The sequence below is a fragment of the Ictalurus furcatus genome, chromosome 25, assembly GCF_023375685.1.
Source record: "Ictalurus furcatus strain D&B chromosome 25, Billie_1.0, whole genome shotgun sequence".
Classification (NCBI taxonomy): domain Eukaryota; kingdom Metazoa; phylum Chordata; class Actinopteri; order Siluriformes; family Ictaluridae; genus Ictalurus; species Ictalurus furcatus.
This window is the reverse complement of record NC_071279.1, coordinates 18,080,309-18,102,746: the sequence shown is the minus strand read 5'-3', so window position 1 is coordinate 18,102,746 and position 22,438 is coordinate 18,080,309. Positions and strand designations below refer to the sequence as shown.

General features: G+C 46.8%; 1 protein-coding gene across 6 annotated transcripts in view; it reads right to left on the bottom strand.

Moving 5' to 3' along the window:
- The window catches only part of sipa1l1 (signal-induced proliferation-associated 1 like 1), a 71,984-nt gene that overhangs the window by 35,522 nt on the left and 14,024 nt on the right, over positions 1-22,438 (bottom strand). For 5 of the 6 annotated variants that reach the window (XM_053613717.1, XM_053613711.1, XM_053613713.1 and 2 more), the window contains exon 2: positions 10,751-10,824. The gene's annotated coding sequence lies outside the window, so the exon portion shown is untranslated. Of the gene's footprint in view, positions 1-6,005; positions 7,806-10,750; positions 10,825-22,438 lie in introns of those variants that run through there. The other variant, XM_053613712.1, reaches the window with a different exon arrangement.

Here is a 22,438-nt window from a genome sequence, read left to right as displayed (position 1 = left end):
AGAGCCAAAAAAAAACAAAAACAAACAAAACAAAACCCAAGACCTTACTCTACATTCCTTAGCTCATATCAGAGGAATACGAGTGCACTGGTGTTGCGTCATCTCCGTGTGACTCGGGTCGGAGCGTCTTAAATGAAATTGTGTCTGCGGTGGACGACGCCGTTCCTGTGAAGGATGTAAATGTGAGGTCATGTTCCTGTCACTGCGTCTCCCAAAAGCATGGAAGGTGTTGAGCGGATGCATGATAAACACACACACACACACACACCCTTATGCAAACCCGACACGTTCCGCATCTAAGAGAGTGTGAAATCATGGGAATTTCCATTCCTGGAAGTGAACAGTCATGGGGTATGGCTTTCTCGCTCTCATCCTCTCGCCGATCACGCACGAGGTGATCTGGAGGTCGCGCTGCAGGTGCTACACTCAGGATGAGCACACGCGTGGAAGTTAGTCACCCACAGCTGTCAAATTACAGCCCAGAGACTGACAGATCCGCCCTTCCCTTTACAGATGGGAGCTGTACGGTGTAGCGCTGAGCTAATGAGAAAGCGGTACCTGTGAGAGGCGGTGTGAGGAACACGACCAGAACCACCAGCGAGATATTTGTTACAAATGTGAGAGCAAAATCAGCGCGAGGGGAAATAATAGAGCGGAAACCCGTCTGCGATAGCCACGGGCTGGGTGTGTGCTTATTTATCCCTCACTAACATACTGGTGTCGATGGTATTTAGTGCGAACGCTGAAAAGACTTTACATGAATTAAAAAATAATAATAACTTGATTATAAATAAAAAACAAAGTGATTCTAACTGATCTGAAGATGTGACGTGGTCTTAAAGAAACTGAGCTGCACGGACGTCTTTATAATCAGCACGCAGAGTTACGACAACGCTCGTAAACACATCTCCTGTAAAAGGACAAGCAGAGAGACGACCGGTGTCCTCCGTTTATAATCACAGTACAGGATACAGGGCCAACAGCTCATCTCTCGGAGCGCTGTCCTCCAAAACACACGCAGATTCATGGAGAAGATCCATAGTACCCTTCTATCCAGAGCTGTTCTTTCATCGTGTGTCTGTCTGCCTTCCTCTCTCGGTCTCTCACTCCAGTCTCTCTCACTTTCCCAGCATCTCTCCCTCTCCCAGTGTCTCTCTTACTTTCCCAGTGTATCTCTCTCCCAGTCTCTCTTACTTTCCCAGTGTATCTCTCTCCCAGTCTCTCTTACTTTCCCAGTGTATCTCTCTCCCAGTCTCTCTCACTTCCCCAGTGTCTCTCTCTCCCAGTCTCTCTCACTTCCCCAGTGTCTCTCTCTCTTTCCCAGTGTCTCTCTCTCACTTCCCCAGTGTCTCTCTCCCAGTCTCTCTTACTTTCCCAGTGTCTCTCTCTCCCAGTCTGTCTTACTTTCCCAGTCTCTCTCTCACTTCCCCAGTGTCTCTCTTACTTTCCCAATGTCTCTCTCTCACTTTCCCAGTCTCTCTCGCTCACTTCCCCAGTGTCTCTCTCTCCCAGTCTGTCTTACTTTCCCAGTCTCTCTCTCACTTCCCCAGTGTCTCTCTTACTTTCCCAATGTCTCTCTCTCACTTTCCCAGTCTCTCTCGCTCACTTCCCCAGTGTCCCTCTCTCCCAGTGTCTCTCTTACTTCCCCAGTGTCCCTCTCCCAGTTTCTCTCTCTCCCTGTCCGTCTCTCACTCCAGTCTTTCTCCTTCAGTCTCTCTCACTTTCCCAGCATCTCTCCCTCTGTTTAGATGACTGCAAGTCGTGCTGATTATAAATCCCTCGGTTCACACCTCGGGGGTTTGGACACCTGCAGCGGGAGGTGTTATGCGCGGGCGCATCATCGTATGCGAGAGGCTGCGCCGTTGGGCTCAGGTGTTCCCGCCGTCATCCTACAGACGCATGACAAACCCAGACGGTGAGTAAGAACTCCAGCACACGTACGGTGTAAGAAAGAGCGCGTCAGGCCCGACTATCCTCTCGTCCTCTGTCTTTACATCAACATCGCTGCACTGCCAATACAGGACCGAGGCTGCCAAAACTATTGGCGTCCTGTCTAACGCTCAGGCCTGGAGGACAGGCCGGACTGCACTCACGCCCCGGGACATGTAATCACAATGATACGACTTATTTAAATTTCACAAATTTTTTGAAATACAGACTAAAAAGCATTTCCATATATTATCATCTACTCCTAATTTAGCTACCATTTACCCACTTATGCAAATTTATGTTAAAATAAATAAATAAATAAATAAATAAGCTGTAAGATGTAGTTGAACACGAAGGCTATTTCAGTTCAAAAGGACAAAAGCGTCAGCGCTGTAGGATCGGGGTTGTAATTCATCGAAATACTGTACTTCGAGGCTGACTTTGGTTACAAAACCACACCATACAGCAGCACAGACCTTTTAACTACAACCCTGATGCCAAAGAAGTCGGGGCGCTGTGTAAAATGTAAATAAAAACAGAATGCGATGATTCTCAATTCTCATAAACCCCTATGTAATTCACAATAGAGCACAGAAGACTTATCAAATGTTTAAACTGAGGAAACTTACTGTTTTAAGGGGGGAAATAAGGTCATTTTAAATCCGAGGCCGCAAGACGTCTCCAAAAAGCTGGGACGGGGGCAATAAAACGCTAGCAAAGTAAGTGTTAGTGAAAAGACAGAGCTGGAGGAAGATTTTGCAAGTAATTAGGGTAATTGGGAACAGGTCAGTAAGATGATCTTAGAGATACACTGTTTTGATGTTCAAAAAAAAGTAGAGATGTTCATGTAAGATTTATGGAAGGAGTCTCCAGCCTCCGCCTCTTTCTTTTTACTAACGTACTTTTTCCAGCCTTTTGTTGTCCCCCTCCCGACTTTTCTGCTTCTATTGTGAATAATTTATGGCTTTACGGGATTTGTAAAAACAGTGTTTTTATTTACTTTTATTTCACACAGCGTCCCAACTTTTTTGGACTTGGGGTTGTATTTACACAGGGTGAAATATGGAACGATCAGGAGAGATGGTGAGTTATAATGTGAAATGTAAGGCACACTTCTCCATGTGGCTGACTTGATGAAGCGTGATGCAATAAGCAGAGACAAAGCGTGGAGTTCTCGCTCCTGGGGTTTGTGCCAAGTGTGAATATTCCCCAGCCTCGCATTCTGTCTCCTCTGTTACTGATTTAAACACTCAGCTTCGTGTGTGTGTGTGTGTGTGTGTGTGTGTGGGCTAAGAGAATCGTGAGCTACGACATAATCCGGTGCTAACGCTGTGCTTAGAGAAAGGTAGAGAAATGTTTGACACTCGGGTACAGCGCTGGATTTCATGGTGGTCGGTGATAATAACCCTTCATTTGTTCACCTGTTCTCTCGCGCTAAACGGGAACAAACGGGCCGCTGTACAGCTGTACAATAGTTCACGCCGTCTCCTGCGTTCTCTCTCCGACGCCCACTTACCTCCAGACGTGTACACCGGGTGAAGCAGATAAACATGAGCTCGAGGCGCTGATGCCAAGTTCCCTCAGCAGGACACGTTCACTGATGTGTTTAACTGTCAACTCCCTGCCTTTTTAACGCGCGTGTGTGTGTGTGTGTGTGTGTGTGTGTGTGTGTGTGTGTGTGTATGTACGGCAATAAAATACCAAGCGCCTGGTTAACTTCTGCAACTGGGAACTGTCAAACAAAGCAGATTTAAACCCACACATGGATGTAACAGGCTGTTACATGAAAGTAAGAGAATTCTGGATTCCGATTGGTCAAAAGGTGTTGATTCATTTCCTAGAAAAGCAGCGCCGACAGTAGTGAGAGGTTTATATTAATGCGCTCGTGCCGATATGTTATGCTTTCTATAGTAACTTGTAAGGCGAATAAAACCTCTTGAGGGCATGTGTAATGGAGTGTTCTGTACGGAGATGTTCAGGTAACGTTTATGGAAGGAGTCTCCAGTGTCAGAGCTTTGTAACAGCGGTTGCCAAGTTTTCCGTCGCAGGAAAGTCACGTGGTAACGTGACATGCGATGCTTTTCTTTGTCGTTTTAACTTCACGAGACAGAGAGAGAGAGAGAGAGAGAGAGAGAGAGAGAGAGAGACACAGAGAGAGAGAGAGAGAGAGAGAGAGAGAGAGAGAGAGAGACACAGAGAGAGAGAGAGAGAGAGAGAGAGAGAGAGAGAGAGAGAGGAACTCACTTGTTTCTCGGACATTAAAAACGTAACTATAAATGGATAAAAAAAAAGATTTTGTTGGTTAATGAATGAAACATTGTAATGGTTGGCAAACTCCTGCGGTTTAAGTGGAATAAAACGCTTCGGGACGTGCCGTTTTATACACGGTAACAGTAACTCCACTTGACGACGGGTTATTTTCCTACTGTTACGTCCCCGGTGTCCGTGATCCATGATCCATCATCACGAGCCTCGAGTCATTGTGGCGATATCGCCATCTCCGACAAGAGCCCATAGCAACACAGTGAGGGGGACGGTGGGAGGGAAGGAGCAAAAATAGCTGAGAAAAACGAGTGTGGGAGAAAGAAAGGGGAGAGAGAGAGGGAGAGAGAGAGGGAGAGAGAGAGAGAGAGAGAGAGAGAGAGCGCACTCTGTGGTGCAATTAACAGAAAAGCCTGTCAAACACCACGGCGTGTAATTCTAGGCTTTCAGACGAGCACAAGAAAAGGAAGGAAGAAAAGAAAAACCTGGTGTCGGTCCAAGTTTCTGTCTTTTCATAAACAACAATGCGGATCAAACAGTTAATCTAATGCTCCGATAAAGCCATGCGTGGATATGGGATATTTTATTTCTGGTACTGATCCAGTATACAACGGAAGGGTTTATTTCTCTCCGTTTACATTCACCTGGTTTAAACAGCGGCAGGTGTGTGTTCATGCACTTAGACTACTAGACCCGCACTCTATACTCGTTCCCACAGTTCACACCGGGCGTTAACCTGCGTCCCGGGTCTTCCTACCGCAAGCGGACAGCGCCGAACGCACACCATCGACGACCCGATCACTCGGCGCGCTGTTGGAGCAGGTTTCTGGGACGCGTACGACCTCGATGCGTCCCTAATCCACAGACGATGCGCGTATTCCCCGGGTAACGGCGATTATCGCGAGACCGTTTGGAAATGGCGCTACACGGTCGAGTCGTCCACAGCCTGGCGAAGGCGGTGCTAGAACAGCACGGCTTCTCGACGCTTCTTCCGTCGTCTCATCGCAGCTCCTGTTCGTCTACAAGTTCCATCAGCAGACCATTCAAACCGACTCGTTTGAAGCAGCCCGTACAGGTACACGAGAAAGGATTCACAGATGATAATTCTGCCTGAAAATAAACGCACCCGTCGCAGGCGGGTACGGAATGCCGGATATGCATTTCATCCGTCGGCTCGTGATCGGATCGTTCTAAACGGGATGTTAATTCCGGGTGCGAACGTGGTCTCAGTGTTAACGCTGACTCAAAGAAAAATGAATAATAAAGTGCGCTCGCTACCTAGAGCTGCAGGATTGCTGAATCATGGGGCAGTGGAGGGTCAGTGGTTAAGGCTGTGGGTGACTGATCAGAAGGTCAGGAGTTCAAGCCCCAGCACTGCCAAGCTACCACTGTTGGGCCCTTGAGCAAGGCCCTTAACCCTCAACTGCTCAGCTGTATAAATGAGACGAAGGTGTCTGCCAAACACCGTAAAACGTAAACCAATCCTAGTGCTTTCGTACTGCTGAAAATAGCCTACGTTTTCCTTCGAATAAACGCTCACAGAGCGCCGTGTAATCACGGCGTGTGCTAAAAACGCTCCAGTAGCGCAGCTCAGCCACTGCAGCTACCACAGACGCCATTACTTTAGTCCTGAAAGAACGCCTGTTCTCGTTTCTCTTCATTTCTATCGCTTTATCTCAATCCATTACATTTTTTTTTTAATTACCTATAAAACTAAGAAATACCAAGTGAAGTAAAGTACTTTTTTGTTTTCAGCGAGTTGTAATGCCTCATCAGGACCGCCACACCGGGTAAGAGCTGATGTTTCCACTCACCTGGCGTTTGGCGTTTTTTCACGCCTAGCCGGTGTTTGCCGCGAACATCACTTAGGAGGTCCGACTTGTACCGTAGGATGACGCTGTAGCTCCTTCTCTTGATATTTGCGCGCAGTTTGCAGTCTGCTTCGTATGAAACACGTCCAGATCGCCGTCATTTCGTCTCATCGGTACCGGATGTTGCTATCTGAGCATTTGTTGGTTTTTTTTTTTTATGAGTACGAGTAAACGAGCGCAGTATTGGACCAGTACCGGTATCGATGCATCACTGATGCAGATGTTCGAATTAGCTCCTCGCTTATTCGAGCACAATTTCACTCCGAAGCTGACGGACTGCAGAAGTACAGGAAAGGCAGGAGTTAATTGCCTGTGCGCGGCTGTGAACCGGCCACACGTTGTGCTCCAGCGGGTCGGTGTAGGAGGAAGGATATCGGTGTGAGTCATTACATCCAGAAATGGCTTTGCGGTGAGCGGTAAACACCTGAGATCTGGCTGTCGTACATCACATCACATCGCACTCGAACACACTTCTGTTTCCATTCCTGACAGACAGATCCGCTTATCATCTGCGACTCATGCTGACGCTTCCCCAGAGCGCAGCGCTGGCTGATGGGTATTTGTGGCACTGCAGAGAGAGAGAGAGAGAGAGAGAGAGAGAGAGAGAGAGAGAGAGAGAGAGAGAGAGAGAGGGGGGAGGATGGAGAGAGAAGAAAAAAAAGGAAAAAAGAAACCCAAGAGCAGGGTTCGTGCTGAGACCACGTCCTCGCTGCAGCACTTTTATTCCCCTCTCTCTGGAGAACAGGGATGGAATGTGTGACGGAGCAGCGCCAACATCCCGCTCTTCTGGGAACAGCATGGTGTCCCCTGGCAGACCCCACGTGTACCGCATTAGTACGGTATTCCAGCTGCCGTTTCTCTCTCGCTGGTGTTTACCGTCCAGACCGACGAGGTGAAATACAGCGACTCGACGCCCGTCACACGCCGGCATGAATCATGATGTTGCACTATATAGTCAACATCTGGAACGCATCAGCATGGCAACGGTTGTGAACGAATAAAAACGCACAGCTCGCATGCCGAAACAATTCGGCAAGGACGGCAGTTAAATGCAGAAGAAGAAGTTTGTATTCCCCACAGAGCTTGCGTGAACATTAAAAAAAAAAAAAAAAAGCACGCTACCCCTATTTTAAAACCTACTTTATTTAACAACTTCAAATGAATCGTTGGCGTATCCTGCAACAAAAACCTTTCGAAGACGCCATTAGCTGATTCTTACGTCACATATATATATATATATAAATAAATAACACCACACACACACACGAGAGAATGATCTCGCAGGATACACTGTAACAAAATTTCCAACACATATTGGGGCCCATAGTTGAGCATCGATGTCAGAGTTTCTTAGATGCTTTTAGGTTACAATAACGTGCTAATCGCAGAAAACTCCGACTTTAGCTCTGCTCGTTCGTCATTTCACAGGACGAACCGATCTCTTCATTCCGGCCAGGTTCACACAGGTCTCTGATTTGCGTCCTCTTCACGTGCGTATGCTGATACACACAAATCGGCTGTATATTACCGAGCGTGTTTGGTGCATGTTTATATTTAGCCACACCCACAAAACTCCATAAAAGGCCATGCTCGAAGAGAGCTGAAAATGGCAAAACGGCGACTGAACGGTGAAAGAGCGCCTCCGGACTGGGGCATGGGGAAAACGTTCTAGTAACGCAGCTCAGCCACTACAGCGCATCAGCTAACACCCCACACACACACACACACACACACACACACACACTCTTTCCCCCCCCCCCAAAGTCCTCCTCCTTTTATACGGCACCATGACTTTAATCCAGAATGAATGTCTCGGTGTTATCCGTCTTCATCTATGGATTTGCTTTGGAACGGTTCTCTATTAAGTCATTATATGAAATGAGTAAATGAAAATAATAATAATAACAATAATAATAATAATAATAATAATAATAATAATAATAAGCTAGAAAACTGAGAAACGTGTTTGTAGTCATTTTTTTTAAAAGGGACTAAACGAAACCAGATTTGGAGACGGCGGTGTAGCAGATTTTTCCATCTCGAACGTTACAGAAAATCAGTCCAAAAGCTGTTCAGAGGACAGAAATAAAAAGAGCTTGGAGGCGGGGTTTAAAAGTTACAGCTGAACAAACAAGTTACGAAATGATGGAGGTGTATTATTTTCATCCATTTTTATTCCCCATTATAAAGAAGGAAAGAAACTAAACTACAGCCTCATGAACTAAACTGTTCACATTAACAACATCAGTGTTTTAGGCATTTTAGACTAAGGGTGTGTAAACTTCTGCACTCAACAGTAAGACTAACCCAGGGCGTAATTCCACGTGGTTATATTGCGTGGGGGAGCAATTTGGGTGAAGAGATCACGGACTGTGGTCTTTAACCGGGACGTCGCAGACTCAGCAGCTGTACTGTGATATCCTCTGCGTAACGAGAGTGACGTTTAGCAGTAAGCTACGCCGTGTACTGTTTTTTCAGTTTAGATTACGCCGCTCTAGTTAAAACGATTTTAAAATGCGTCCTGCTGCAGTCACTGTGAAGAGAGAATTATATCGCGGAATAACTTCATCTGGCTCTGACCTTCAGCTTGAGGGAGTAAAATCTTAGGTATGCAAACAACTGAGTCAGACGTAGTCCGCTCTACGAGGCCGCTCGGGAAACCTGGCGTCAGAGCGGCTAGCCACGGGAACCCACTCTGACCCTCCCAGGGGCGCCATGTAGAACGACCGGACCCGGGACAAAACCTACCGTTTTAACCAACACGTTGCAATCTAACGGGCCGAGTCCACGTGCCAGGGTCTGGAAGAACTTTCACGCCTTATATCTCCGTTACCTGGATCTACATGTTACTCAGCCCGTACGGAATTTCACTATTATTGTCATCGTCTCGTCCGAAAATGCTCGATTGTGCTGTGGATTTTTTTAAATTTGCAAAATCGCAATGATGAAATAGTTTTGCGTGGTATTTTACAGTAAGTCATGTTTGTTGGTAAACGAGACCTTTTAGCCATCCTCGTGTTCGGGGCACATGACTCGAAGAGGGCTTCGGCTGAACGCGTGCCGTGACGATGTCACGTGACGCTTCTAGGAACAAATCTGCGGCGATTGTTTAAAATTGCACGTTCCTCCGAATACTGCTGCGTTTGCTCGATTTCACGGTCGATTCTGCGATCGCACGATAACGAAATCCTGGAGGGACTGATTATACACTATTATAATTTGTTTTATAAACAATAAATAATTTTTTTTAGACCTATCAGAAACGTCATTCCACAAATACTGCGCTACAGTGTCGAGTACTGACGTGGTGCGATATAACGATATCGTGCGTACACGATATTACATTACCGCTGACGTCTATCGAGGATTATATAACAGTTAGTTCTGGTCCAGTGATCTGATTGGTCGAGCAGCGTTCGCAGAGTGCGTCCATTTCCTATAAGCGCACTGGGACGTTTCGCTGCGTGTATCGCTCCGCCCGTCTGTGTTCTCCACCTGAACCTCCACTTCCTAGCGCGTAACCGTGACTACAGTAGAGTCCGACATCGTCAGCGGACACGGCGAACGATACTTTTTTCAGGAACGTAACTTCCGACGTAAAAAAAAAAAAAATACGAAAGCTCGTCAGATGAAGATGAAAAGGGAAAACAATTCCACGGGAAGCACCTCTATCGGGAGCGTCTCCAGACCTGCTGACCGTTACGCACTGTGCGAAGGAGCTCTGCGAAAACATGCGAGTGTTGGAGAGTAAAGGGTTCGCGTTTAGGCGCGCTGAATTATGGGTATTAGAGTTTGTGGAAGTAAACGCCAGCCGTTCAGCAGCGCTCTCCTCGTGAAAAGATGGAAAAGACCCGGAAATATGGAAGTGTGCCCAGAACACTTCGTGCTCTCCAGGAACGGGGGAGTCTCCTGAACACGGCAGATCAGCCAGACGACGTGTCACAAGTACAAGCACCGCTGGCTAGACCTGTATAAAATGAAACACTTCCTTTATTAAAGGTCTCATTACTGGATTAATCTCATCTGCCCTGTTGCGATTCTATCACTTTAGAGAACGGATTTCAAAGCGGACCCGAGTGCACGCTTCAGCGTGTGAACAGAGAAACAGTGTGGAAGGGTTAAATACCAAACTGCAGCTCATATTCAAATGAGCAAAAAAAAAAAAAAGACAAGGCTCTTTGAAAAAGAAAAGGGGAGGAGGGGGGGAGAGACTGTAATTAGCATTAGAATCAGATACGCTCCATTATGAACCGTGATCCACAAAGGAGGTGTAGCGAGAAAAACGGAGGAGTGGACAGTCAAGGGTGAAAGCAAGTTCAGAGCTTTATCTGTCCGTAATAACACCTTCAGCCCGCTGGTTTAGTTACGAACGCTGATCAAAGACATGCGCAAGCGTGAGAAATAAATCAATCAATAAATAATAATAAAATGAAGCAAGTAATTATTTCAGAATAAAATGAGTCAAAGGAACTCGTTTTACAGAACTGCTTCTAATAGTCCATCACATGGAAATATTCAACACATGGATCAGGAATCTCATGACACAGGTGGGTAGAGCATCGATTTCCCAGTTCGGCTTCATGACCCGTGGTTTAGTCTGTCTTTTGTGAGATGTGTGTGTGTGTGTGTGTGTGTGTGTGTGTGTGTGTGTGTGTGTGTGTGTGTGTGGGGCGAGCTTGGCTACTCACATAGCAAAAATTCCCGTCATGCCAAAGTGGAACCGGTCAGGAATTTCCTCAAGCAGCTGTCACACACTCTGCTCCTGAGAGAGAGAGAGAGAGAGGGAGAGAGAGAGAGTGAGAGAGCGAGGGAGAGAGGGAGAGAGAGAGGGAGAGCGTGAGAGAGAGAGAGAGAGAGAGGGGGGGGGGAGAGAGAAAGAGAGAGAGGGAGAGAGAGACAGAGAGAGAGAGAGAGAGAAAGAGACAGAGAGAGGGAAGGAGAGAGGGAAGGAGAAAGAGGGAGGGAGGGAGAGAGAGAGGGAAGGAGAGAGACAGGGAGAGACAGAGGGAGAGACAGAGGGAGGGAGAGAGAGAGAGCGAGAGAGGGAAGGAGAGCGAGAGAGGGAGGGAGAGAGGGAAGGAGAGAGAGGGAGGGAGAGACAGGGAGAGAGAGAGAGAGGGAGACACAGAGAGAGGGAGAGAGAGACACAGAGAGAGGGAGAGAGAGACACAGAGAGAGGGAGGGAGAGAGAGAGAGAGGGAGACACAGAGAGAGGGAAGGAGAGAGAGAGAGAGGGAGACACAGAGAGAGGGAGGAAGAGAGAGAGAGAGAGGGAGACACAGAGAGAGGGAGGGAGAGAGAGAGAGAGACAGAGAGAGGGAAGGAGAGAGAGAGAGGGAGACAGAGAGGGAGGGAGAGAGAGAGAGAGAGAGAGGGAGACACAGAGAGAGGGAGGGAGAGAGAGAGAGAGAGAGGGAGACACAGAGAGAGGGAGGGAGAGAGAGAGAGAGAGAGAGAGAGAGAGAGAGAGAGAGACACACAGAGAGAGGGAAGGAGAGAGAGAGACACAGCGAGAGAGCAAGCGATAGAGCGAGAGAAAAAACAACGGAAAAGAAAGATCTAGCTCAGAATGATGCGGGAGATGCTGGACCAGCATGTAAACAGAATAAAAACTCATGGATATCAGGAGTGAAAGTAATGGCCCCCTCTACAGTGCAGTGCATTATAAAGGACAGTACGCTGATCAGGATGAAAGTGAGTGCCGACTGCGAGGGAAAGTTCTTCGACGATAAATTCATTAGCGAGGCCGCTGGGCGTGTAAGAGCTCCAGTGTGCTGCCCAGTCCATGATTGTGCTGCCTGGCAACAAAAACAACGCTAAAACGTGGTAACGTGGTTAAGGTGAGACGAGCTAGTTAGCTAGTCGAGCGCACTAATAATGCAGACTAAAATCAACAAGTTTATCCTCTTCTAACATCATGTTCCCGTCAGAGACATTATATCCTAGCTGGATTTCGTTATTTTCTCTCGATATGGTCACGAAAACAACGTGAGAAGAGGAACTAACCTGTTTCGCAAACGTTCCACAACATTACAAGTAAATTGTAAAAAACTGTAAAAGGATAAAACTGTTAAAAAAAATATATATATATTTCATGGGTTAGGTATGTTCTCAACATTTGAATAATCCCCGCCCATGTTCACGTAGCCCCACCCCCAGGATCTTCAGCCCCGCCCCCAGGTTCTTCTGTAGAGTAGTGTCTATAAAAAATGATTGACAGGAGGCGCATCCAATCGCAAACGAGCATCCGGAACCGAAATAACCCACTGCTGCTCTTTAAAACGACCACGCCGAATAAAAACTCCTGTGAAAGTGAGTCGAGTTTATGCGTCCTCGGGTCTGAATCTGCACCGTCTACTGACGTGTTCATTTATATCACAGACGTCAGAGAAGATCACGATCTGCAGAATCATCGTCTTCAAAAACCTTCCTCACTCTCAGAACTCAAGTACACAGGCATGCTCTTTTCATTTTCTTTATCGTAGTTAAATTATCTTATCGAACACTTCTTGGTAAGGCAATTAGGATTCTGGGAAATCAAAAAATAAATAAATCATTAAATTGGGGGAAAAAATTTAAATAAAAAACCAGCACCAAAAACCAGCCCAGTGGAGCTCGTATGCATTTCTCAATGTGGTAGAAACTGAGACGTTGAAACCGAAACATCGAACTGACTTCGTATACCACCACCACCCTGTCCTTCAGAGGACTGGGACCATTCTGAAGTTGGTTCTCATCCCCATCTGAGCGGGGGTATACAAACAGAACAAAAAAAAAAAAAAAATGAGAAAGAAAGATGATGGAAAAGAAAGAAGAAGAAAGAGAGGTACAGGGGATTCATTAATTTTTTAAAAATCTAATAATAATAATAAAAATAAAATATAGAAATGAATAAACTCTACACTGTTCAAATTGTAGGTTCTTGTGATGCAAAAAATGAATCCAAGAGAAAATCATTCCTTCTGTAGGAGTTTCTTGGCATCTTCTTAGTGTCGTGAGCTTACAAGGCATGTACTGGATCTCACCGTCGTAACGTACAGAAACGTCCAGAACGTTAGACGCAACATGGAACACCATGAAAGCCATCATCAACAGGAGGAGAAAATGGAGCGCCACGGTGACGTCACAACGAACAGGATGTCCCTCCGAAATTGATCAAACGGACAAGAACATCATTCGGCTGCCAAGAGACCCACAAGAACGTTAAAGGAGCCCTAAGAACACATCAGGCAAGTGCTGGTCACTCCCTGCAGGGGAGTGCTCCCAGGTCTGGGCTATGGGGTAGGGTGGTTAGACGGAAGCCCCTTCTCATGGAAAATCCCCCCCAAACCATGTGGCAAGATGTGTTACGGTCTGACCAGACAGAGGTAGAAAGGAGATTTTAGGCATAATTCTATTACGTATGTTTGGCACAAAATCGATACCGCTCATCACCTAAAGAACCCCAAATCCACAGTGAAGCACGGTGGCGGCGGCATCGTGCTACACGGCTGCTTCTCGTCAGCTGGGACTGAGCGAGCGAACCGTGCACAGCTCCGAAAGCCAATCTATTTCGGCACAGAACCCGCAGGTCTCCGTTAGACCGCCGAAGGTGGTCAGCACGATAACAACCCGAATCACAACTCAACAAATGAATGGCTTCAGAAGAAGTTGTTCAAAAGTTTTGGACCGGCTCAGTCAAAGCCCTGACGTGAACCCTGTCCAAAACCTGTGGAACACCTTGAAGAGAGCTGTGCACAGGAGGTCCACTCACAATCTGATCGATCTGGAGCATTTCTGTAAGGATGAGTGGAAGAACACTGGCAGACTGGGATGTGCTAAACTGCTAGACTCTTACCCAAATCCAGAGTTCTGTCTAACAAGCAGAAGGTGTTTAACAAAGTATTAGTTACGGGGTGTGAACACTTATGCAACCATGTTGTTGTAAGGTTTTTTGTTTCGTTTCCCACATTAAAAGGTGGGGGGGGGGAATCTTGGTTTAGTGATTTATCTTGGTTAAATTTTTCAACATGACTTTTTTTTTATAACCACTGTAAGTAAGAAGTAATACATTCAAATTGAGCAAAAAAAAAAAAAAAAAAGAGGGGGGGGGGGCAGGGTTCATGTCCAGGTTTGGGGTGGACTTGTCCTGGGAATACAGGCTGGATAGGACACGTTCCTGTGCTTGTTTGCACCTGGGGGAGATTTGCAGTGTTTTTGGGTGAACCTGGAGAACCTGGAGAACCTGGAGAACGACAGTAACGTGAGCTCGGGATGGAACTGGGTGCCCTGGAGCTGTGAGGTGATGATGTTACCCATAACACCATCACGGTACATCACACAGCTGATTATACCACACCACTCCAGCCTCGTACCCATGTGATCCCGGCTATTTTTCCCGGACCATTTCTGACCTCTGTGGTTTTGTGTCCTGTGGTGTCGCAGCTCCACCCCTCACCCTGGCTGTCAATCATCCACCTGGCCTTAATCGCACCTCCACACTCGCCACCTCTCGCCGAGTGCTACCTGCTCGTTTTCCTCGGTGAGACAGAGCCTGGAGTCAGAGCCTCGAGTCGGAGCGTGGGCGTAAGGACAATAGAATCGCACCGCTGAACCCGAAGCCTCGCGCACCGCTCTGCCGCACGTATTTATTTTGATAAAAGGTCGCCTACTCGTTCTCCTCATTTAGCACAAATCCTATTGTAAAAAAAAATACAACCAAAAAAAAAAAAACGCAGATCTGAGGGCGGCTTTGCTCAAATCTCCGGCTCTGCGAGTAGAACGAACAAAAGGCTAATGATGTGTTTGATGTGAGGGAGAAAAAAAAAAGAAAAGAGGACTGGATCTGATAGTTCCAGAGGGGAACAAAATACATTTTCTGATTAAAAATACACAAAACTCATTCTCAGAACAGGAAGGAAATATCCCTCTTGAAGCGCGATAAGCAACCGCGTGCATGGCAAAAAAAAAATAAAAAATTCCCCTTAATAACTCCATATACGATGAATTCACTCATATCAAGTGAGTACAACAGACCTGCTTTATCAGAATGTTCCGGGCAATATTAACACTTGGGCCAACTAACGCTGTTAAAAAAAGAGACTGAGTCAGAGAGAGAGAGAGAGAGAGAGAGAGAGAGAGAGTGTTACTGAGACTCCAGCAGTTTTAATATGCATGAAGAGGGACCGGGGCCGTTCTCAGACTTCTAGAGAAGTGACTCACTGGCTCTTCCTTTCGTGGAAAATAAAGGCCGGGGGTTCGGGTTTCAGCGCTGGCATGGGAACGTTCTCAGAGGAAGGAACGACTGGCGATCCCTCATTGTCCTGACGCGCATCTGGGCCGACTGGCTGTTCCACGAAACAAAGCCTCATCCTACAACGACGACGGCGTTGTTCCGCGACGAAATGTCGCAGAGCGTGCAAACGCCTCGGTCCCGGGGAGGTCGGAAAACTTGACGCTTTAGCTCGGACGCCGGAGACTCCTCCTGTAGATCCATCTTTAGATAGACGATTAAAATCAACGCCTGCTGACCAATCAGAGTCCAGAATTCACCTGTGGGGTGGGACGGGACGAGACGGGAAGGGCTCGTCCGAATTACGAACCTGGGATGGTAAATTACGCAGACAGGGAAGTTCACGCAATGAGGTTCTGATGAAATAACGATTATTAAATAATCATAAATTCACACGATTCAAAAATCTTGGCCGTTCGTAGCTCGCCTTTTTAACTCCGTGCTCTAGTCGTCATGTCCGTTTTTGTGGCCACGCTGAAGCGATGCGACGCATCAAGAGAAAAATCCCAGCTCCGTCTGGTAACCATGGCGACGGGATGACTAAGACGGACAAGAGGAATGCAGATCTCGCAGGAGTGATGTACTGATTAACTGCTACGTTACCTTAACCAGCACAGCACGCTTGACTCCGACTCGGTGCTTTGGGTGCCCGTGTGTGTGTGTGTGTGTGTGTGTGTGTGAGGTTTTATTTTCAAACACGCTGGAGCGTCTACATGACCGCAGTGCCTCACCAGCATCGCTGTGGCCCGCATGCGTCTCAGTCTGTGAGCTCTCAGTCTTGGTGAAGAAACAGTCACAGACGGCGAGGACAATCGCTCCGGTCTCCGTTACCCGATATCACAACCACCACCCCCTTTATTTCCTGTCTATTGTGCGACCTTGTATCCTGTGCACATTTCTAGTAGGTCAGACCTCCACTGTGACACACACACACACACGCACGCACACGCACGCACGCACAGAGAGAAAGAATGTCCACCACAGCAGTCTATAAATGGGGTCTGTGTAAATGTTTTTGTCCCCTTTCAGCGAGTCTTACCGTCACACAGGGCCGTGTCGTTCATCATTTGTAGCTGACGGCGTCAAGCTAATCGCGTGTCAATGGATTCGTTACACAAACGGCAACCCGAGAGCTGTCGCAACGTATCGTAACTCGGACAACTCATTCATCAGAGGAAGAAAAGTTACAGAATAAAATAAAAATAAAAGTTGCATGCTGCTTCTTTGCTCACTTCAACGAGAGGTTTCAAACCACTGAAATAACCTACGTAACATCCCACGCTGTTTAATGACCTGGGAAAGTTTCTATACCTGCACGCAAGGTCTATAAATACACCGGCCCCGCGTCCTGCTGCTGTTCCTGATCTTTATGATATTACAGCTAGACAAGTTTCGCTAGCCGAATTGCTAACTGCGAGCAAACGAGCCCGATTCTACAGTCAGCAGCCGAAATGACATTAAAGCAACGTTACCATGACAACTACACTGGTTTCATCACTAGCTAGCCATCCGAAAGTTTGGTAGAAAGTGAGAAAGCGAAAGGACGTATCGTTTGCTTCCTAATGTACACGACACCGAGCCGTGATTTCCCCGACGAGCGTCAGTTTAATTAAGATTTTACTCAATTCCAGGTCCCTCGGTCTAAACTTTTTGTAACCATCTCTGGCCATCAGCCGTCTTCCCCACACACACGAGCTCACAGACACACACGATTGGCTAGCGTCTCTGTGATCGACAGGGGAGTGCGAGTACGCCCCTTCCTACCCTGACAGCTCGGCCATTCCCCCCGCTCTCCTGGCTACGTACAGGGTGAACGTTTTCCGTTGCTTTTCCAACTAATAAAACGTTTTCTCGACACCATGCGACACTCGGTACCAGATCCAAAATGGAGGTCTGAACGAATCCCTGACAAAGCCCCACTCACCCACCACTCGGCACCGCGAGTGACGAGCGACATCTAAACGTAGGGTTAAAGTGAACCCAACACACAGCGTGCCTCTTTCTGTGGAGCGTCACGGGAAATCCCGACACTCCGGTAGAATAATTAAACACGCCCCTGACATGCGGTGCGCGTCAATATTTAACCATGTTTAAGGATTTTCCTGAACGATGAGGCCAGCGTGGGACTGCAGCGTAGCTTCGGGAGATGGATTAGCATGAGAAAGATGTGCCTGCATTCCTCTGGAGCAGAGCGGGGCTGGAGGTCGAGGAGGAGGAGGAGGAGGATGAGGTGGTGGTGGTGGGGGTGGAGAAAAACCCACACGGACGACCCTTGGACTGCTTTAACGGCACCTTCTCTGGGGGAAACCAGGGAAAACGTGGAAGCCATACAGGGTTTATTTTAGCTGTTGGACAGCGCTCAGGAATGAAAGGATTTATGGGTTTTGGCTCCGGGTGTCGTTTATTTAAGTCGCCGTTCTCATCGGAAGCGTTCGGAGGACCTTTCGCTGAATTCGACGAGCGCGGAGTTCAAACGAAAGTCCGGAACCCGTTCAGAAAAAAACGCCGGGGAGGAGAACACGGCGTATTTCTGCGTTAGCGCTTGGGTTGGGCGAGATCACAACATGAAGAACTCTCAGAAAATCCCGAAAGGCATCACCTCATTTTGTCCAACACGCGTAACAGTTGTAGCGGTGCTTTCGGAGTCCTCGTACCCATGAGACGACACGTATACGGTCCCCTTCGAAAAGTATCGGGACGGCAAGGAAAATTCTTTTCCTCTTGCTATACACTGAAGACATTTGGGTTCGAGATCAAAAGACGAATGGGACGATGGATCAGAATTTCCGTACATTTACCTCAAGATGTGTTAGACAACTTTTGTTTGAACCCAAAAAATATTGGAACACGTGACTGTTTCGTGGTACCCAGGTGAGTCCTGTTAGATTAAGTGTTGAAAGAAGTGGAAGGTTTAAGACTGGCCGAGTCAATCACCAGACCTTAACCCAATTGAGCAGCATTTCACCTCCTGAAGAGGCGACTGAAGGGAGAACCCAAACCTCCACGCCCCCCCAAAATAAATAAATAACTGAAAGAGGTTGTAGTAAAAGCCTGGAAATGAGTAAATGTTGCTATGCTTAATATTGAATTGTACTACAACAAAACATCTGCACGTCTTCACTTTTCCCCCGCACTCATACCACCTTCAGTTTTATACTTAAGGGGAAATTTTAGCAAACAAAAACACCCTGCAGTTGTTACTTCCTGCCACTACGGCTTCAAAATAAACACCAAGGCAACACTACGATCCTGGGAAAAGTGCAACTGAGGAGAAGCAGGAGAGCAGAACGGCGTCAGAGCTGAACTTTAGATAAGGTGTGTAACGATATCGGTCAGAAGCAGACAAACAACTGAAGCTCTGTTAGACTGTGGACTTTGTCCTCGCGCCGAACTGCAGTGTGTGCGTTTCTGTTTCGTTCACGAGGATCCTCAGATCCGTGATGTTCCTGATCTTCACACTGTTATCTGTTTGATGGACGTGCCACGCCCCACATCTGGATGACATCTTTAAAAAAAATTTTAAGTGTAAATATTGAAATGATTTGATTCTGTATGTTGTTGCACTTCCTTTCGATACAGGAAGTCAGACAGGGTGTGTGTCGAAGGGGAGGGCTCGAGATTAGGGCCGGACAATATGACCACGCCACGCCCGTATTGTGATAAAATGTCACGATAGATTTTTTCCCGAGATATCGCTGGTACCGTGCTATCTTTTATTTGAATAATTACAGACTAGCATGGACTCCAACCGTCTTTTCAACTCGCACAGGATCCAAACTACGCGACCGACCCACGGCCGACGCTAGCTAGCCTCTTCTATACGGATAAAAGGGTGCTAACGGTACGGGAACCTTCCAAGCTTTTTACTCTTATCTTAAACACACATTTCCCACACATCCAAGTGATGATAAAATTATTATTATTTTTTACAGTACAAACGATAAGCGAGAAGATTAGTACTCATTTTTCCCCCCCCGAGTGTACAGCGATAGATAACAGGGGCGGGTCATGTCCGTTCGTTCTATACGAGCATCCGATTTGATTGGATGCAAAATGCACGACAGCATTTGTTTTCTCTGTATAAAATTAAAATAGGAACATCTAACAAAAACACCGCTGTCTTATTTCGGTATATCTGAACTTATTAGTACACAGGAGGCCAAGAAAATCATACAAAATATTTTATATATATATAAAAAAATTTTTACATATTATTAATTAATAATTTCATTATTATCTATATTAAAAAAATACACGGGAACAGCGCAGCGTTTAATTGAACTCCCCGTCCGTGTTGTGAGAGAAGAGCGAAGGTGTTCACGGACATGACAAGTGAAGATGGATTAGACAAAAGTTGTGGTGTTGCTCAGCTCTGAAGTCAGACGGCAGGTTATCGACGTTCACGTACGATACAAAAACAAGCACGTGATAAAATTCTAATTAACCCCCACATATTACCAAACACGTTATTTTTGAGGATATTTCAGCTGCAGACTCCACGTTTTCCGCACAGACCTTTAAATCCTCCAAAATGATGGACTAACCGGATGTTCCTTCACCGAAGAGCCTCAGAGGAACCCTGAAAGAGCGGCATGGCCTGACTAATGAAGACTGCAAATTACTTCCAAACCTCAAGCGACAGCTCGTAAACGTCCGGCGCGGCGCTGGAGAGTCCGCCGTGACTCCTTCGTCCAACACAAAGATGACACGCACATCCCAAACCTTCGCCCTGAGGCGGTCCATTCAGAGCCATTACACGCTGTTAATGTCCGTGTTCTCACATTAACACACACACACACACACACACACACACACACTGAAAAGACCGACGCCTCAGTGTGGTGCGGGAAGAACGCACCAGATTATAACACACCCCGTCGTTCTCCTTTCTTTAAGCTCAGAAGAACAGGCAGGTTGTGAAGTGTAGACGAGGAATAGAACGCTGCGTCACGCTGTTATAGGAAAATAATCAACGACAGCGTGGTGTGATGAAGCGGAGTCAGCGAAGCGGAACAGCACTCAGCGTTACAGAGAGACCACAAAGCCTAAAGCCCTCTGTCCTGAACGTGGCGAAAAGTCACAGCTTCAGCTCTCGACACTGGAGGCTCCTTCCTTAAAGAACACTTACATTACCATAAACATCACCATAGCAACAATCACCAAAGATTCTCCCCCTGGAAACGAGCCGTTACTATAGAAACGGTAACGTATTACAACGTGGGCATTAATTTAGATGATAGATAGATTTTACATATACATATATACACACACACGCATTTTATATATATATGTTGTTATAGAAAATCGATCAACACCATCTATAAGCAACTATACAAACACACAACATGTGGGCAAAAAAGTGTAGTTGAGTAAAAACAACAAAACAAAGAATAAAACCCAGTCTATGAATGTAAAAGAAATGTTTTTTAAACATTTTAAAGTGTGTGTGTGTGAGAGAGAGAAACTTTCAGCCATTAAAGCCAGCTAGACAGGTGGATGTTTAACGGGCGTGAGAAAAGCCGGCTCTTTACGCGATTAATCCGAGGAGACGAGCCTCTAACGCTCCTGCCAGATGTGCAGCTTTCCTCTTCACCCCTTCCCCAACACACAGAGGCCGCGTCTGAACGGAACACCCCGTGCCGAGCTCGTTCTGATCCTCACGCGGCCCGAGTCTAAAGCAAGGGTCGAAGCGTCGCCTGAGTACAGACTTCTGTACAAAACTCCGACAATTAAAGAGCTGGGGGTTCGGCTCGAACCTTCCTAAATCTACAGCACTCGACCACGGGGACAAGGAAGAATCACAGCTGCACAGGAGCGTTTACACAAGAGTATTTTTACATTCAGGAAAATACTTTAAGCTCGGGGGGGGGGGGGTTGGGGGGCATTCCAATCCTACTCGTGCTCCTGAAGGCGTGTAAATTTACGCATAAGAAGACGAACTGCCGTAAACCGTGACTCGATCGACTTCAAATCATAAAACCTGCATGGATTACTGTACTTTTATACCTGGAATATACTGCGGAGGTTGGACTGCTTATTGTTTATTACGCTCAGAGCGTTTATAAACGTTTAGCAGACGCTCTTATCCAGAGACTTCTAGAAGAGCTTCGGAGTCTCCATCAAAAACACGTCCTCCTGCTCGTTCACTAGATCAGGGACTGATCGAGTCCCGTCGAGAACTTTCCGTGAAAAAGAGTTGGTTTGTTATATCATCTTTAGTTCTGAAACATAAAAACTGAAGCAAGCCAGCCGACACAAACGCTTAAATGAGGATGAATAAAACGAATCGATCATCGCCGGACGCGCGCCTCGGCCGATGGAGGACGCAGCGCCCGCTTATCATTAACACCGTATATTATTCAATATTTTTACCGGCATAGAAGCGAGTCAAAATATCTTCCACTCCCATCTTTCAGCATTTACCCTCGACCGGTCTTTCGTACTCTCGGCTCTCCTTTTATGGAGTTTTGTGGGCGTCGCTAAAAGCGAATAAGCTGTGACGGGAACGCTGAGCAACGTACACACCTGAGTGCGAAGAAAACCAGCCCTTCTTAAACTTTTCTAACCCGGCAGAACATTTTAGTACTCGGACATTTACAAAAATGATTTACGGTTCCAGGACAGTCAGACAGCGACCCTGCTACAGACATCCTTCCTCCTGTCCGTGGCCGGAATGCATTTCCTTTCTTCTCCTGACTGTTCATGTCCCCCTTCCGGGGATTTTCCTCGGCTGTTGATCGGAGCGCATCATCCATCATATCGTGTTAAAACTCCGTCATCAAACTGCTGGACTTCCATGACGATTAACACGGAGAAACTAACCTCTGCGCTTAGCTAGCTATCTACCCATCTATCTACCCCGTCCCGACACTGGAGACTCCTTCCATAAACGAATCGTCGATGGCTCACTATTTAAAGCTAACCGACCTCGACGTTCCTTCGTGAAGGAATCGAAACGGTTTACAGCCTCGTCGCCAGAGTAGAGAAAAGTCGAGACTGATTATTACAGCGAGCGCAGAATCTTTCCTTTCTATGGCTTTCCTGTGTTCCAACTACAGAAACGAGGTTCGAGGAACCCCACGGGGGTCATCTCTTTAATAACGGA